The following is a 17,627-nucleotide window of genomic DNA, read 5'->3' on the forward strand; positions in this document are numbered from 1 at the left end:
TTTTGTACAAGTCAAATATTTCCTCCATTTAAATTTATTTATTTGGTTTTGACTTTTGAATCTTGGGGTCTTAATTTAAAGATATGTAGTAAGTATCAAAATACCCTTTAATCTTATGATATTAAACATGTCATGTAAAAATTTGAAATTAAAGAGTTGCAAAAGAAGAAAAAAAATATTTTTTAAAAGGACTAAAAATAAACAAATTGAAACGGAGAGAGTATTATATTTTAGATTTATTAATAATGGTAGGTTTTAAAGGCTCGTGTAGGGGTTTCAAATGAGTGGGTTGCGTTAAATTTTGATGGATTAAAAAGGGTTGAGTTAATCAACAGTTACTTTGGTTGAATGGGCTAAATAATGGGTCATAACTCTACTCGCTCAACTCTTACTAAATCTTAATTTCTTAATTTTATTTTTTATAATTTGTTTTAATACCTATTAAAACATATTTTTCTTTATTATGTTCATATATAACATATCAAATAAATAAATAAAAAAGCATTTTGGATAAGGTCTCTCATGGGTCAGTTTAAGTTACATATTGGCCCAACTTTTAGATGAGTTGAATTGGACGGGTCAAAATAAACTGAAATAATAAATGTGTGGATTATTAACTTGTCAAACTTGAACAGCTTGACGGTCATGATTTATGGGCTAATTTTACCAACCTTAATTCAGCTAGGTTTCTGACCTATTGGGACAAATTGTAAAAATTGAGAAAGTTGGACACTTGTGCCCAAAGCACAAGACGAGGTCACTTGTGCTATGGAGGAATGTGAACAAAATATGTAAAAATAGTGCATTTTTTGCGTTTTCGTCTTTATTTTGTATTTTTGAAGAAAACTTTTTGGACAAATCTCTGCTTTTTTTAAAAAGTTTATTGTTTGTATCCTTGTATACACTGTATTCGCCTTGAACAATATTGATAGAGGCAACCAAATTGTTGTCAGCTTGTCATGAAAATATTGAATCATTTAGTTATAAACTGTATTCATGAATACAACCTAATTGAATACAGTTAAATTAAATACAGTATAAAAATAATGACAAATAATAAATACCAAAATTATAGCTACCAACAGGAAAAAAGCTATGAAAAAAATTGAAACAATCCAATAAAGTTACTTTTTCATTCGGTCGTTCCTTGGGGACCAAAATAAAAGATAAGGAGTAAGAGAAGAGGAGGTAAGAGCTAATGTAAGAAGCCAAGCAACATTCATTTGCTAAAACCCTACCGAGATACCCTCCATTTGCTTTCAATTCGTAGGAATCTGACCCTTAACATACCCTTTCTAATTCTTCAGGAAAGGGTACACTTGGGGCAAATACCAATTTTGAGAATGTCAAGTGCTTAAATGGTGTTGTTACTCTCTTCCACCAAATGGTCAGAACATAGCCTCTTCCTTCTGTTGTCAATTTCTCTAAATTATTTAAGACTATTCGAAATATGAAGCATTATTCTTATGCAGTTTCTCTTTTTCGAGAAATGCAGACATTGGGTATTCCAATTGATGGATTTATCTTGAGTAGCGTCATTAATAGTTATTGCCCCATGCATCGTGCTGATTGTGGGTTTTCGGTGTTAACTATTTACTTGAAGAATGGTATTTCATTTAATGATGTCATATTTACCACCCTAATTAGGGGATTTTTGCTCAAAATAAGGTCAAAGATGCAGTTGAATTGTTCAAAAAATTGGTGAGAAAGAATATTTGTGAGCCTAACGAAGTCATGTATGCAACTTTCATGAATGGGCTCAGCAAAAGGAGTCATACTAAAAAAACTCTAAGTTTGCTCCTGTTAATGGACCAAGGGAACACTAAACCCAATAGATATATTTATAGCGTTGTTATAGATGCTCTATGCAAAAGAGGGAAACATAGATATTGCTGTCTACCTTTTGAACGAGATGAAGCGTAAAGGCATTCCTCCAAACATAGTCACGTATAGTTCATTGATTGATGGTTTGTGTAAGCTTGGTCCGTGGGAAAAGGTTAAGACTTTTTTCTCTGAGATGGTGAACCTTAATATTTATCCAAATGTGCGCACCTTCACCATGGTGATTGATGGACTATGCTAAGAAGGAAAAGTCGAAGATGCCGAGGAAGTAATGCGACACATGATCGAGAAAGGTGTAGAGCCTAATGTGTTCACCTATAATGCCATAAGGGATGGACATTGTTCGCGTGGTCAACTGGATAGAGCAAGGGGAGTTTTTGATTCCATGACAGATAAGTTGAACCTGACATTTTTAGCTATAACATACTAATAAATGGATACTGTAAGGAAAAGAAAGTGGATGAGGCCATGCAATTGTTTTGTGAAATTTCTCAAAGGGGGTCAAAATCCGATATTTTCAGCTACACTACTATCTTGCAAGGCCTGTTTGAAGTTGGAAGAATTGGAAATGCTAAAAAGTTCTTTGATGAGATGCTATCTATGGAGCCCCTACCTAATTTGTGCACTTATCGCACTTTGCTCAATGGTTTTTTAAAGTACGGACTTGTTGAGGAAGCTATGTCACTCTTTAATAAGTTGGAAGGAAAGAGTGAAACTACTGATATTGAATTTTACAATGTTGTCATTAATGGATTGTGCAAAAATGGTATACTCAATAAAGCTCATGCGATTTTTTAGAAGCTTTCTTTAACTGGAGTGCTTCCGAATGTGAAAACATACAATATAATGATAAATGGATTTTTTCTTGAAGGGTTTTTGGATGAAGCTAAGATATGCTTAGAAAAATGGAGGAGAACGGTTGTTTTCCCAACAATGTCACTTATAATGTGTTTGTGCAAGGATTTGTCTGGTGCAGCAAAATTAGTGAAATGCCAACCTTTATGAAGGAAATGACTGGAAGGGGCTTCTCATATGATGCAACTACTGCTGAGATGCTGGTAAAGGCTATAAGCAAGAATCCATCCGTCTTTGACATGATACCAGAGCTTCACGTGGAAAATAAGAAGTGAATATTTCTTTTCGCTTGGTTTATTCAGCTACATTATATCTGTGATACAATTTCCTTTTTATTCCTGCAAAAGGAATGACATCCAATGAAATTGCAGAAGTTGATGGCAATTAGAACATTGCTTGAGTTTTCTAGGTAGGCTTATTGAGGAGGTACATCAATTATGATGTTTTGATTTTTTACAGTCTTCTTTTTCTCATAAATTAAATGTTATTGCACTCTTAATATGAGAAAAAAAAAAGGTCACTGTACCGATTATAAAAAATAAAAAAAATAAAAAAGAATAATGGTGGGTTTCCTAATGTGTGCACATTCTAAGTGTAGTAATATCATTTTTAATGCTATTTAGTTATCTTCAGGTATTATCATTTTCTATTTTTTTTTTCAGAATCGATAACAACTCCCTTTAACTTAGAAATTGCTACAGGAACAATGTTTTTGGTAGTTTCTAAAGTCTTAGTTACATCATCCATAAATGGAACACCAGAGTTGATAAGATGAACCCCATCCTTCTGCCTGAACCATATAGTATGAATATTTTGGTTTTCTTGAAATTGAAATAAAACAAGTTCGAATCTAATAGGATATCTGTAGATGAATGCCCAACATCATCATATTCAAATGATGTTATTTTCAATTTCTGGGAGTTTATATATGTTCCAAGAGTGCTGAGTGATGGATGATTATTGGGAATTTGACAATTTTTATGGAATAGTAATATTGTCAAAGTAAAGTTCATTGGTCTTGCGAAGGACCTATTTGATTGTGAATTTGTAGATATAAATGATTTGCTGCTGAAGTTGGAAGCTATCTCTGAACAATCAGGTTGTTGATTTACTGTGGTGGAAGTTTCAGAAAGACGGTAAGTTTACTTGGGAGGCATTCAAAAGTACCGGCCATGGAGAACAATTTGGAAAACAATTGCAGTTCCGTGAACCACCTGCTTCACTTGGATCGCTACTCATTAAGCTTGTTTAACCCATGACAATGAAGCAAGAATAAAAAGGTACGGCGAGACTGTATCACCTTGCCTTAGAGCTATCTGAGTAGGGAGAAAACATTATGGAGTGCGATTAATAATGATAGGTACTCTAACAGGAGTAATAGAATACTTTATCCTTTACAATACTTTGACGGTGTAATCTGAGAACTCTTATTCAGTGTAATGGCTTCTGTGGGATATGCAGCCAAAAAATATACTATGAAATTTTCCATATTTCATGGTAGTGTCAACGGGTATAAAAATGCTTTCTTTTAAGTATATGAATTCAAGAAATGGCTTTTCACACTTGTTTCTTCCTTTATTTTTTATCAAGAAAATGCATATATAAAATAAAATAATGAAATGTAGCTTTGAGTCGCGCAATAATTGCATAGAGTGTACCCCAAGGCCAAGCGAAAACACAGTTGAAAAAGCTAAGGCTTAGAGCGGAATTAATGTTCCAACAGATATTATACATGCTACTATACAAAATTTTGTTCGGGTGCAATATTTACATGAACACCTACTTTTCCAAATTTCCTAAATCATCATGAGAGAAGTAATAAGCATTACATATTTATGTACCTCATTTCTTGGTCTAATTTCCCACCACTGGTTCATTAGACTTCTACTATTGAATCTCTGAATTTGAACTTCAAGTGGATTACCAAATCTCTTCCAAATGTAATTAGCAGGATGATTTTCAACAAAAATATTCTGAGCGTTTTCACATTTGGGCACAGAGACAACATACACAACTTGATACCAACTGGCCCCAAATCTAAATAGAACATCATCAAAAGGCAATTTATTTTTGAGAAGTCCCCAAACTAGAAAGGATATTTTGGCAGGGATGTTCTTGTTCCATAATCGTTTAAGCACCATATTGATTGTTTCCTCCTTCTAATACTCTGCCAGGCTGAAGCATTAGAGAAATTCTCATCAACTGAAGGGTTACCATATAGCATTGTCTTCATTGTTTTGATCCCCTATCTTGGCATTCTTAATCTGATGGATAATATTTTCTGGCAAAGCATCATTGAGCTTCTGTAAGTCCCACATGCCATTGTGCATGAAATCATTAACCTTTCGCCTAGTAGATCTAGAAGTAATTATATATGTATTGGCTAAAGGTCCAGAACCTATCCAATTATCCTATCCAACACTACAATCACCTTTGTTAATCTTCCAAACTATGTTATGCTCCACCTTCTTTTTCATCTTCGTCTTATATCTCCAAATGTGAGACTGTTTGACTGCTCCTTTTAGAGTCACAGGGTGACCTCTTGAGCAGTATTTTTCTTTAAGAAAATCTGTCCATAAATTATTTTTATTTCTGAAGTTCCACTATCTTTTGACTGCAAATGTATCATCGATGACCTCAATGCTTCTGATGCCTACTCCTCCTCCTTCTTTGGGATAACATAGCTTATCCCATGAGCTCCAATGATATTTGACCTTGTCATTGATACTTCCCCAGAAGAAGTTGGCAAAGTATTTCTCCATTATTCTGTAAGTAGCTTTGCGGGGGACTCATATCAGCAAGGGAGTATGTTGGAATAGCCTGCAAAACATGTTTAATTAAAGTTTTTCCTCCATAAAGATAATAATTCACATTGCCATCCATTAAGTCTTTTGACTATTTTGGATACCAGGTCATAAAAATAAACAATTTTTTTCTACCAACAAAAATAGGACATCCTAAATAAACAAAAGGAAATTTTTATTCAAGAAACCGGTGGCAGTTCTCATTCTGTTTATTAGAGGCCTTTGGATCTGTCAAGAAAAAACTTCTATCTTGATTAACTAATTTCCCATAAGCTGCTTCATATTTCTTAATCACTTTCATGATTAGCTTAATAGATTTGGAGTTGCTAGAAGTAAAGTTAACAATTCCATCGGCGTAAAAAAGATGCGAGATGTTAGGGACCTTGGGTATTCATAGTAAAAGGGGGAAAGTTACAGTTATATTGTTGCCTTTTAAGCATCCTGGATAAAGCTGTTCCAACTGCTATCACAAATAAAGAAGGGGACAAAAGATCCCACTGTTTGAGGCCTTATGAGGAAGTGAAGAAACCTTTCCTAGTGCCATTAATGATAACTGCATACCATACATCGGATATCAGTCTCATAATAATATCAATTCTTCAATGAAGCCAAACTTCTTGAGAACATTAGCTAGAAATGTCCAAGAAAGTCTATCATAAGACTTTGCCATATCTAATTTGATAACCACATTACCACCTTTGTTGGGCATGGAGATGCCTTGAACAATTTCCTGAGCTAGCAAAATATTTTCAGTCATGGTTCGACCCTCAATGAAACCACTTTGATTTTCTGAAATCAACCTAATTAGCATATGATTTGATCTCATGGAAAGAACTTTGGTAATGACCTTAAAAGAAAAATTGGAAAGGCTGATAGGTCTCATTTCTGAAAAATATGAGGGAGAATCAACTTTTGGAATCAAGGCCAAACAAGTCTGGTTAAATATTTGGTGATATTGCCCCCAGTTAAGAAATATCTGACAAAGTTTGTGACATCATTTTTAATGATATTCCAACATTTATGATAAAACAAACCATTTAAACCATCTGGTCCTGCTGAACTAGGAGGGCATATATTGGAAATTGCCTCTTTAACATCTGTCTCATCAGGAATAGCATTCAATAAAATATTATCATTCTCTATAACAAGATCTGGAACACAATCTAGAACTTCTCTATTCTGTCTAGCAGGATTAAGATTGAAAAGTTTCCTGAAGTGTTTTATAACAACTTTAGAAATCTTTTCTCCCCCCTGAATCCAATTATCTCTGTGGTTCCATATTTTACGAATCTGCATTCCACTAGTGGATTACACTGGGTATGTTGTTGTTGTTGCTGTTGTTGCATTCTTCTTCTCACGTCTCTAAAATACTATGAAAATACTTACTGTTGTTATCACCTGCTTCAAACCATTTCAATTGAGCCTTCTGCTTTAGTATAGTATCTTGCATTGAGAGACATTTAATATACTCGGCATGAGCTTTGTTGTGTTCTTACCTAACCTCATTGTCATTTCTGATCAATTCCTGTTCTTCCAATCTGTGTACTTCAATTTCCCATTCTGCCACTTTCATATGAGCATCTCCAATGATATTCCGAGACCAAACACTCAATCTTCTCCCAAGAAGCTTCAGTTTTTTGTTGGAGAATTCACATTGGGTTACCTGTGATCAGATTGTTCCACACTTCTTGCACCAAATCCTGAAAGCCAGTTTGTTTAGTCCAAAAATAGAAGACCTAAAGTATCTGATGATCTCTTATTGATTGTTGGAGCATTTCAAATGAAGGGGTCTATGATGTGAACCAGTTCTTACAAGGTGTCTGACAATGTTGTTTTGAAATTTCTGCACCCATAGATCATCAATCATGATTTTATCAAGTCTCTTCCAAATCCTCTTCCTAAGCCATCTATTGATACACCATGTGAATTTCACAGCAGTATAACCAACATCAGTTAATTCACAATTGTTGATACAATTAAAGATATCGATACAATTAAAGATATCAAGGCTTCTCCTGATTCTGTATGGTTTACCTCCCAATTTCTCATTGGAATCCAGATTAGAGTTGAAACCCACCTCCCCAACCCACACCCCTCTACACAACAAGGGCCATTTACCATTGTCTTCACCTTCTTCTTGATTCTTTGCTTTTCTCTACTAGTTTTTTGAATTTTGAAATTGTTCTATGATCATTTCTGCATGTGTGGCTTTGTCATAGCAGTCATTAAAGAAATTTTGTTGTCTATGAAAATATTGAATCCTATGGACTCTATAAGATAGGAGTAATATATCTAATTACTTCTCTCTTTAGTTTTTCAACGTGATCACGTTCTATCAAAAAATTAACCTCATCTTTAGAATAATTTGATGTCAGCTGTGATTTTTTGTTTCTCATTCATGATTGTAATATAGTACACTTAAAGTGTATGAATTTCCATTCTGATATTTTCTTGCTACATTGTCTTGCTTTGACTTGGCTGTCTCAATGAAGCATTGTAAAATAAGGCTGCTCGGAGGCTTGACATAAATTTGAACTTTCTTTATAGTACTTTGTATTCTTGCTCTGGGAAAGGAATACGCATGCTGAAATTTTTTGCATATCCATTTTCTATTGTCAAGTAATTGTCAAAGAAAAGTACATTGTTCCTGCGAAGGACCTTTTTGATTGGGAATTTGAAAATGTAAATGAATAGCTACTGAAATTGGAGGCTATCTCTCTCAATGATCTGGTTGCTGACTCATTGTGGTCAAAGTTTCGGAAAGACGGAAAGTTTATTGTCAAAGCATGTTATAAAATCTTTTGGGGAATATGGGAGGCATTTGAAAGGACTGGCCATGGAGAACAATTTGGAAGGCAATTGTATCGCTACTCACAAAGATGCTTTCTGTGTGAAAGGGACAATATGTTAGTAAATCATCTACTGTTTAACTGTACCTTCACTAGACAGATCTGGACAATGTTTCGCGCTATTTTTGGTCTTGAATTGGTCATGCCAGGATGCATTGAACGAGCAGCCTTCATCAATGAACAATGTTCATTGATCCTTTGACTAGTTGTCGTTGGAATTCGAGAGGATTGTACTCCGTATAATCATTGTCAACTAACTTAGAAGATGGAGGGAACCGATATCTTTTGAAGATGTAGAAATCTGTTTGCAACTTTAATTTTTTTAATTTCTTCTATAGATTATGGATTTTAAACTCTAAGTGCACACTCTGCTTATTCTTAATGGGGTTTCATCTAGTTAAATCCATGGTGTTCGGGAACAGAAAATTCCTCCTGATGACTGATATTTAAGGCACCGTTTGGCCATTTTGTTTTCTCATGGTTTCTGAAAAGGAGGAGATAAAAGACGAAAACTTCGAAAAAATACTAAGACCTGAAAATGGAAGAACAAGCACTCTACTGCTACATGCCTAAGGGCTGGTGGCCATGCTTATTAGATTTCTTCTGTGATCAATCAATACATTGACCAGTTATCAACTTGTTTTTTTTTTTTTTTTTTCATTTGTGTCTTTTGCTTCCTTGGTGAAATTCAATCTTTCTTATTACGTCAATATCTGTTAGTTTTAGAGATAGGATTTTAATAAATTGATGGAACAAAACTATTTCTAGTTTTTTTTTTTTTTTTTTTTTTTTTTTTTGCTGCATGTTGCAATAAATTATAAAATCTTGTATAGGTATTGGTTGACTTGATTGACTGTACCCTTGGGAAAATAAATCATCACAGGAATTATCAGCAAAAGAGGTATCAATCACTTCTAAAAGATATCACCCTCTTCTTTGCCTTTTTTGTAACAAATTTTGAATTTTGAAATTGTTTTATGATTGTGTCTCCATGTGTATCTTTGTCATAGTTGTTGTTTTAAGATGTTTTGTTGTCTATGAAAACATTGAATCTTGTGGACACTATAAGATAGGAGTAACTTATATATAATTTCTTCTATGTTTAGATTTGGGAAAAGGTTTCGAAACACACTTAGACTATGACCGAAGTTGCCATAGCACTCCCTAACTTTGTGGGAGTCCTATGACACCCCTAGACTCTTTTTTTTTTTTTTTTTTTTTTTTTTTTTTGGTGTATTATTGATGTATTTATATGTTGACCTGGACAAGAAAGTGAGAACACGCTTGTTGAGTGCGTAAGGCTGGACTTAAAACTTAATGGACCAGTAAGAATTTGCCACGTAGCAGTCCTCATAATCCCTTTATTTGTTTTTTCATTATTTCCACAATCCACAAACCAAAAACACCAACGACGGGTTTGTGGACCATTATTGACACCGCTACCATTCTCCATTGACGTTGTTGCTTTGAAGAGGTAAGATTGGGTTCCTTTAAATTTCTTCTCTTTAATTTATATTTTTAAATTTAGGGCTTACAATTTCTTTTCCCAAAATTTTTGTTAAAAAATTAGGGTTAGCTATGGAAGAGGTAAGATTGGATTTGAATAAGCTTTGTATGGACAATGAAGGTCCAATGTTGAATGCCGAGGTGCAATGTAGTCATGGTCTGATGCTCCCTTTGAAGACTTCCTAGTCTGACAACAATCCTGGAAGAAGATATTGGTCTTGCCCCTACTATGGTCTAAAGAAGTGTAAATTTTTTCGATGGAGGGATCTTTCTAAAGTTGATGAAAGATCGAAGTACATTATTCCAAAGTTGGTGAACAAAATGAAGGAGATGGATGAAGAATTAACTTCAAAGCAGAAGAGTATCAAGGAGATGGAAGAAGGATGTGGAAGTTCTGAAATAGCGGATCAAAATGAAGGAGATGGACGAAGAATTAACTTCAAAGCAGAAGAGTATCAAGGAGATGGAAGAAGGATGTGGAAGTTCTGAAATTGCAGATATGCTGAAGGAGATTGAGATGGAAGAATAATCTGCCTCAAGTGATAAGAAAATGAAGGAGATGGAAGAACAATCAAGTGTGATCAATCTGCCCGAAATTGAAAATTCAAAAGAGATAAAAGTGAAAAAGAAGGGGATCAACAACTTTAGCTTTAATATGATTTTCACTTTTTGCATCTTGATTTGTTTTGCTAGTTGGATCAATTGGTTAATGCAAGGATATGCAAAGACTTGCCATGACCAATTGTCGTAGTGGTACATGTATGTTTCAAGTTGAAGTCTTTTGTGTTATGGTTAATGTAAGTTAGGAAGTGCTTTGTAGGCTTTTGTCATATGGTTAATGTAACATGGAAGTTGATCAATGAAATCCTTTGTGTTAGTGTTTATTTTGGTAAGAAGTTGTTTCAAGTGGAATTGATTTAATAGTACACTACTCTAAAGAATCATATTGGCAAAGATACTACACTACCAAAAAGAAATGGAACACAAAGATCTTGAACAAAAATTCATAATAGAAATAGAACTGAATATATATAAACCAAAGGCACCAATATAAGTTTGATCAAAAGTAGTGGATCACACTCATAATGATGCAAAATTCAAGTGCAATAGCATAATATTACAAAACAAGCATCTTAAACAATCATCTAAGCCATAACTATATCTAAACCACAACTACATTAGTTTGTTTATCAAAAAACTGCAAAAACTGCCAACTACATTAGCTTGTTCTAGCAACTACCAACATATTAACACTACTTCCATGGATCCTTTGTTTGTGAGTTCTGGGTTGCTGTCACTTTTTTCCTTTTCTTTACCCTCATCTCTTCAAGCTGGCTTGATGTCATTGCTGCTTTGCCCCTCCACCTCACTCCAGTCCTTGGTTTGTGACCAAGGTCCTCAGTAACATCAACTGACCTTAAAGGCTTTCTTGGACCAGCATCTATTATCCTACTACTTGGCAAGCCATGCTGTAGACAAAGCAAAATAGTTGTTTTATAGTTAGTAAACTCACTTGCAAAATAAAACTTTACCCTATATTTCAGCACTTACACTGTATGTTGTAAGCCCATTTTCAACAACAAATATACCCATTCCAACTATCCTAGGCCTTTTATAAAGGGTTGGTCTTCCTCTTTCATTGTCAGCAGGTGTTGCACTAGAAGCTTGAGAGGTTTTTCTTGGTCTTGACTTATGAGAGGTTTTTCTTAGTCTTGCCTTATAAGAGGTTTTTCTTGGTCTTGCCTTATAAGAGGTTTTTCTTGGTCTTGCCTTACTCATATTAGACTGAGAAGCAGCAGGTTGAACAGGTGCATTGGGTGCAACAGGTGCAGCATAACTTATTCCATTTTCAAACCATTTAGAAGTAATGGTTGTCCTCCTTGTTCCCATATCTCTTGCTGGTGCTTGAGAACTACTTTTAGGCATTGCACTTGCTCTAGCTGGTACATTAGAAGTATTTGTAGTCTTTCTTGGCCTTCCCCTTGTTCTCATATCTCTTGCTGGTGCTTGAGAACTACTTTTAGGCATTGCACTTGCTCTAGCTGGTACATTAGAAGTATTTGTAGTCTTTCTTGGCCTTCCCCTTGCTATAACTGGTGCATCAGAAGTTAATGGATTCTTTCTTGGCCTTCCTCTAGCTCTTGCTGGTGCTTCAGAAATTGGAGTTTGCTTTCTTGGCCTTCCCCTTCCTCTTGCAGGTGGCTTTCTTGGCCTTCCCCTGGCTCTTGTAGTTGCAGCAGTAGTAGTCCTGGTTCTTGTTTTAGGTGCAACACTTGATTCAGCAAAGTCACTTGGTCCATTACCAAAGCTTGGTTGAGATGCTGCAGCAGTATGTGGTCCATTACCAAAGCTTGTTCTACCAGAATCCTACAAAGAGTATAAAAAATATAGTGTCAAATTCAAACCATTACTACTAAAATATGATGAATGGTAATTTAAAAGTTCATACCTTCAAAGGACAGCCTCTTTGGTTATGGTTTTTACCTTGACAAATGCTACAAGTCATGTCAACTCCTTTTCTTGACAACTTAGCGCATCTTCTTGTCTCAGTGGCTTCTCTTCTCCTAACCTTCTTTGGCCTGCCTGACATAGGATTTACAACTGGTGGTGCAACATAGGAGTTATTGGACTCAGGCCACATTTTCATATTGGTGACTGGTTGAAGGAAATGACAGTAAGTCCTCAAGTAAGTCTCCTTACTATAGCAGCTATCAACAAAGTCAATGGGCTTATACTTCTTATATAATATGGCAGCAAGGGCATGTGGACATGGTATTTTTTCCCTTGAGCATCTAGGCCCTACAGCTGTAGGTTTTATTTCTCAAATCAACAGTATGTTGATATAGCCCATCACTAATTTCAGACCCTCTCTCACCATTGAAATCAATATTACATTCCATTGACTTCTTTTTGTTGATTTCTAGTACCCTCAGTGCCATTGGAGATATATTGGTTAACCATGTATTTGGAAATTGACTCAATTGACCTATTCTAGTCATTACCTTCACTCTAATCTCTTCAAGCATATTGATAATGGTTTTATGATTTGGTCCTAATATCCCAGCATTGAAGCCCTCAGATATATTATTGTCCACACTATCACACTTAATGTCAGTTCTAAAGCATAGTTTACACCAAGTTCCAGGTGGGTAGTACGGTAAATCTGCAACAATATCCTTACCAAGCTGGGTAGTTGTAGCGGTTCTATTTTTTTCAATTCGTATTTGCACTTGCCTCATTTAAAAAGAAAAGCGTCCCGGGAAAGTACGGTTATCAATCGTATTGGGAAAAAGAAAAAAATATACTTCTACGTGGATGGTGCTCTAAATGGACTTTATTTTATAGTCGCCATTTCATTTTTAAGAAATTAGGACAACCAGTTCGAAAAGGGTTCATTCAAAACAGTTAAATTTTAAAAGAATCCTAATCTAACCAAAGTTCAGGTAAGGGTTACGTGATCCCCCGGGAAGGTGTTAGGCACCCTGGTATTAAGGATCCGTAAAATACGGTTGACCTACGGGTTCTAATAGTTTGCCTTTGTAGATATAAATTGTTTGTGATAAAAAACTGCTTTTGTTTATATTTCTGCAAATCAAGAGTGTCATTTATGCAAAAATACTCACTTTTCAAGAAATGAAAATGGTAGAGTTTTGCCCAAAATTGGGCTTTTTGGGTTTCGGCCTAGAACAACTAGGTTAAAACCCGAAGGCATTAACCTAAGTAGAACATTACGTAGCCCACCTGAGTTTACAAAAAGGTTTTTTAGTTTTAAGTTTTATTAAAAAAAAATCATTTTTTGGCATGCTATTATTATCCATATTTTAACCATATTTTATATTTTTTAGATTTTTATCCTTTTAGTCCAAGTTAATCCAAAAAATAGTTTAAGTCCACTTTTGTCTAAAATGTCCATATGCACGGTCCACAAGCATTTTTGTCTCTAGTTCCGCAAAATTAATCAAGTCTATTATTTTGTCCCAAAAATCATTTTTATATGCTAATAGTTGTAAAAATCAATTTTATATTTAGAAAATGATTTTTTGGCAACTCTAATACGTGACAATTTTTAAGGGTTCCAATAAATCATATTTAATCAATTTTGACAAATAAATAATAAAGAGATAGGGAGTTGGGCAGACCAAACCCAACAGAAAAATGCATAAGTAAATATTTCCGCTCCAAATTAGGCTCCAATGCCTTAGTCCTTCTATGATAGGGGTTGACTCGATCTAGAAATGTTAGTGGGCCTCGAAAGACCCACCAACAAGTTTGGGAGGTCACAAAAGATAGGTGTACAAAACATTAGTAATAGGCCGAGGTCAATTATCTAATTTACAAAGCCAAAATGAATTACAATACTTTTAAGCCAAGCCCATAATTATCATACTTATAAATTTATGCAAAAGACTCAATAGTTGCTATGAATTAATAACAAACTCATAAGAACTAAGTTTTTATTTTTTTTATTTTTAGTAAGTTTCATAGCTAGAAAATGTTAAATTTGACATTACATAATTTTAGCACAAAATTAAACATATAAGTTTTAGCCAAATAATATACCGACCCCCCCCCCCCCCACCAACCAAAAAAAAAAAAAAAAAAAAACGTAACCCGTTTCTTGGCAGAATTAATGTAACTTAACCGATTTAAGGATTTATTTTATAATTAAAACAACTTATTACATTCCATTTAATAAGGACATCAATTGATAATCCCTATAAATAAGCAAGAAGACATTGCAGAGAGGATAACTTCCTTATATAGTTCATCAAAAAAAACTTCCTATATATATACATACACACAAGTATACAAATAATCTATGTTCAGAAAAAGAATGTATGCATCGTTTTAAAAATAAAAAAAATATATTAGATGTATGTTAAAATAGTAACCGTGTATTTTATATATATATATCTAGAAAATATATGACAAGCTTTTTATATCCCTAGTATATATTGCTGTAATTAAATTTTAAGGAGTGAATATATCACAAATATGTTATATATGAGCATATAATTTTTTTTAAGCTTTTCATAATTATGACATATTTTCTGGTATAAATGTTTAATATCATAAACATATCAGGAATATACCATAAATTTTGTATTAAGCATAATCATGCATATTCTCAAAGATCTTACTTATATTGTACTTATACCATCAAAATAAAATAAAAACATGCTTTTTATGATGTTTTATCATCCAACTCCTAATTTAGTGGTATTAGCATTTGTGGAAAATAGGGAAGAGAAAGAGAAAATATTATTCTGGCATTTAATCCGAATTTAGTTGGAGAAAGAGAGTAAAGTTCATCCCTTCATTTGGGACATTAATCATGTTTAATTATTTGCTAAATCTGTTATATAATATGTTAGTTTTGAAATATTTAAAAAGTTCTAATATTAATGCAAATAACTTTTATAAAATGAATTGCAACGCAAAATTCTCTTCTTCTTTTTTTTTTTTTTTTTTTTTTTTTTTTTTAATATCAAAAGCTAACAACATTGAATAAATCATACTAAACCTACCAACGCAATGTCAAAATTCTAATTTAAGCTACTCTTTTTTCTTAAGTTTTTATCAATTTTACTAACCTATATTCACTTAACATTGTCTAAATTAAACTTATAATTTATTTTCATTTTTCCAATAGTAATAAATCTATAGGATACTCACTTAATCATGTAAATAAAGTTAGGCTAGCACATAATCCTTTTCAACTACACAAGCATCATAAATAACATATAATCATAAGTAAAAATGAAATAAAGGATGGAATAAGAGGTTACCTTTTGATGGGGCAACCTAAAGATCAAAATGAGGGATTGAGTCCACCAAATTCAAGCACCAACACTTCACAAATCTTTGAAAATCCCTTTGTCTTTTTAATTTTTTTGGATGAAATCCGTATTCTTCTATGTATATATATCTATTGTATTTATATTTTGTGTATTTTTAGTAAGAGTGTGTATAGGCTACTAAGTTTTTGAATATATAAATCAAACCTTAGCCCTTTTTTTTTTTTTCTGATTTCGAACTCCCTTTCTTTGTTTTCTTTTTTCCTCTCTTGTGTGTGGTTTCAATAATGGGTTTTTAGGTGGTGAAAATGGTGAAGGTAAAAAAATGGAGTGACAGAAAGCGGTGATATGTTTTTTTATTGCTATGGGTCCCTCCTTTTTTTTTTTTTCATCCGTGACCATTTTCTAGGAAGATGATGATGGATATTTTTTATTTTCTATTGTGTGGTCCCCATCCCCAAAATAGAAAGATAAAATTTGCCCCCTTTGTTATCTCTAAAAAAAAACATGACCCCCCATTTTTAATGTCCATCCCTTCTATTTGTAGGCAAGCCAACTTAGAATTCTATGTACAAAAATAGGCCATGGGGCCATAGCTTTTCCCCCCAAAATCCTTATTCAAATTTTCAAAAATCATCCAACTAATCATTTAGAATTCTATGAAAAAAAATAGGCCATTTGGCCATACTTTCCCCCCAAAAAGACCTTATCCAAATAATACCAACAAAGGTACAAATGGATAAAATTCTCTCCTTATTTTTTATAAAAATGTAGCATAGCTTTTATATAGTTTTAGTTTAATTAGTCTAATACTCCTCTCGTAAAATAATATTTCGACAAAATAAAAATCATAATACGTTGTTTTAAAACACGAGCTTCAAAACGAGCCCAATATTGATATACTTCCAAGTAATATTTAAAAATGTGAAAAATACGGTAAAAAATGAGCCGTAATTCATACGTTGTTTTAATTAACAATTTTCCTGAGTTAGGCAGAGCGGGATATGTATCTTCTTTTCAAATCATGTTTGTGAAAGTAAATAACTCGTAATTTCTTGTAATCATTAATTTTTATGGAATAATAATTATACGTCAACTTTTGCAATTTTCTCGGGATTTTTAAATTTTTAATTTTTTTTAAGCGAATCCTTACTCTGTCTTGGACTCGAAATATTTTAAAATTAAAATATGTGTTTTATGAGGTGAAAATTAGGTGTCAACAGTTGCCCCTTCGGAGTTCGAGGATAGCAAGGCCATCCTTGAGCTACGAATTTTGACAAACCTAATGTTTACCGGATAATAGAAATTACAGCTTTCTTTGTGCAAGATTTCGAAAGTATGGCCGGACCCCGGTTTCTGAGCTTCCTACATATCTCAGGTTACATGAGAATTCAAGCCGTTTGTAGCTCTGACTCTAGGAGGACTAACACATAAAGCAACTTTTAAACTATCTCATGGTGTCCTAAAATAATCATAGGAATATGGCCGATCCTCAAAATTTGAGTAGCCTACATATCCCTGGTTTTGGGAATCAGGCCAACTATAGTTTGACTGATAGCTCGAAAAGGAATATCCCTTTATGAGGGAATTCCCTTGGACTATTTCCGGTTGGGAATCTGTACCGGAGGCGCTTTTTTGAAACAGATTTATTAGTGTTGATGCTTGAAATGATTTTTCAATCCCAGATGTAGAAAGCTTGACTCTCGTACATGGTTTTTAACCGGTTGCCCAAGAAAAGTTCCACGTTTGCTCTGCATGTCTTGAGTCTGGCTCTTTTGCTCCTATCTTGGTAGCTTTTAGCCATCTCCAAGTGTCGAATCCTGCGTTGTTAGTGATTTGAATTTTTTTATCTTTATCGTAAATGTCATACCTATGCAGCATTCTTGCCATCTGCTTTAAAGGTTAACTCTGTCAGTTTTACGTCATTAATCCGGCTCTCGGTGAATGTGCATCCGTCTTTTCTTCTTTTCCTG

At 33.9% G+C, this 17,627-nt stretch overlaps 1 pseudogene; it reads left to right on the forward strand.

Annotated features, from left to right (window-relative positions):
• The first annotated feature begins 1,136 nt into the window (after positions 1-1,136).
• On the forward strand, positions 1,137-8,976 carry LOC132050313 (pentatricopeptide repeat-containing protein At1g12620-like; annotated as a pseudogene).
• Positions 8,977-17,627: the final 8,651 nt, after the last annotated feature.

This window comes from Lycium ferocissimum, chromosome 3 (genome assembly GCF_029784015.1).
Source record: "Lycium ferocissimum isolate CSIRO_LF1 chromosome 3, AGI_CSIRO_Lferr_CH_V1, whole genome shotgun sequence".
Taxonomy (NCBI): domain Eukaryota; kingdom Viridiplantae; phylum Streptophyta; class Magnoliopsida; order Solanales; family Solanaceae; genus Lycium; species Lycium ferocissimum.